Here is a 2,206-nt window from a genome sequence, read left to right on the forward strand (position 1 = left end):
TAATTAGTACTTATAAATTATATATTAAGCAATAAGTCTAAACCAAAAACCCGGCTAAACGGAAGGTTTTGCAGATTTCGGTTCAAGCGGACTCCTCTTTATTCATAAAATGGAACCTTCGATTGTTGTTTTTTTCCTGAAAAAGGGAATCAACTTCGTGGACATCCATCTCAGAAACAATGATGTACATTGTGCATGTATTTGAACATTGAACCGTCATGAAATAAAAGAAACTTTTTGATCTGTGCCCGTGTTGAGACTACGTTTTGTTGTTTTGTTTTGTTGTTGTTACTTTTTAATATAGCTGTTTTTCATGCCATCGACACAATTTAGATCATATTAGGTTGGGTTTTTTAAGTTTTAGTAGGGGTTTTACGGTGCTCGCAACTGCATAAGGTCATATGAACGCCAAGGGGTGGGTGTCAACAGAGAAGTACAAACTTAACTGGCGGGTCCACACTTCTCTCCAGCATAAAAAGTGAACAAAAGACTATTTTTTCTAAGGAAGCTAAAGTATTTTAAAGTTGATAAAACATTGGTGTCCATGTTCTACCATTCAACAATAGAAAGTATTATCAATTTTTGTATAACAGCATGGGCCGGGAACACAATGAAATAAATTTATGTTGAATAGAACTCAAGATATTTACGATTGAAAGAAGTGAGGTTGCCTGGTTTCAGTAGTGAAATTAACGAGAAATTGGCCGCCAAAGTTTGGAAACTCCAGTAGCTAAAAAGTCTGAAAGCTGAAAAATGACATAGTCTGTGCTTTTAATCAGTGTTTTTTCAGTAAAATTCACGTGGAAATGTGCTTTTATATGGAACTAGAAGAGGTTAAGCCAAAAAAAATTCCAAACTGGCGGAAAAGTGCCTGGTTCTCCGATTTCGTTAATATATCGAGCGCCTGGTTTCACCACGCTGCCTCACAAAGAGAGTAACTGAGTCCCTGCAGCTCGCTGTATACAAATCGTTACCTCAGAGTCACAAAGTTCTATCTGCTCAGTACAAGTTGGGAGACATTTGACGTCAATTTTTTTTGTTTAAGTTTCACAACATGTCAAACTTTTCCGATTGCAATTCTTTGAATATCTTGAAAACAACTCCGAATATTCTAAAATGTTGATAAAGCAGGCAGAGCATTTAATTTGCTTTCTGACCTCATGGTCTTAGTACATGTAACTCAAAACGGCCAAAAATGTCAGATCGAACTTAGTAGTTCTAAGGAAGAGAAATGTATTGATACTTGTAGTTGTAGCTTGGAGGATGACGGATACTAAGCTACGAGGGGATACCTGCACAGTTGTAACTGTGGACGTTTTACATCCCCGTCGGCACAATCTAGATCATTTAAGATGTAGGCTGCTTCGAACCCTGCCTAGACAAACCAGGCTAATTGTTTTAGTAAAGGTTTTACGACGCTCACAACTGCACAAGGTCATATGAGCTCAAAGGGGTGGATGTCAACAGAGAAGTCCAAACGGGGAATCAGGCTTACTCTGCTCACCTCTCTAGCCTCAACATCACAAAGTCTACTTCGACTATTAAGGCACTCAGGAAATAGAAATTCACAAGAAAGTGACAAACATACAAAAGAAGTAGAGGAAAATAATTATAGTAAGGATGAGGAAAGAAAAAGAAGCAGTTCCCCCTATATTGTTTCGGCACAGTAGTATGAGCACGACTGATAAATTAGCTCATTTACAGTTCCACTGTGCATAAGAACATGTAACTATCCCCCCTTTGAGAATTGCCTAAAGACACTTGTCAGCAGCGCTGACTGGGAAGGGGGGGGGGGGAGAGACCAGCAGACAGTTAAGAAGGAAAATATAGATTTTTTATTTAAATTTCCCAAAACAGGAATCGAACTCATGTCTTCTGCTAGCAGAAGTACATCAGTCCGAGCTAGATACCACTGCACAAGGACGCCTGCCTGACTCAACAGATCGTAATGACCAATTATTGTACTTTTGTACCCGTTCTAACATAATAAAAACCGATCTTGATCATTTAGGAGGGGTGCTGCAATTTGGCCTTACCAGCCCCAGAGTCGACCCAGACGAAGGCTTTTTTTTTTCCCTTGCCCATTTATATGAGATTGACGCCATCTGATTAGTTGAAAAAAGTGCATATGATTGTGTCCAATAGTGTATTACATGCATACTTAGGCTGGTTATAGTCACATGTATATTGTAGCCTACATGTTAAT

The sequence above is a fragment of the Aplysia californica genome, unplaced genomic scaffold, assembly GCF_000002075.1.
Source record: "Aplysia californica isolate F4 #8 unplaced genomic scaffold, AplCal3.0 scaffold00012, whole genome shotgun sequence".
Classification (NCBI taxonomy): domain Eukaryota; kingdom Metazoa; phylum Mollusca; class Gastropoda; order Aplysiida; family Aplysiidae; genus Aplysia; species Aplysia californica.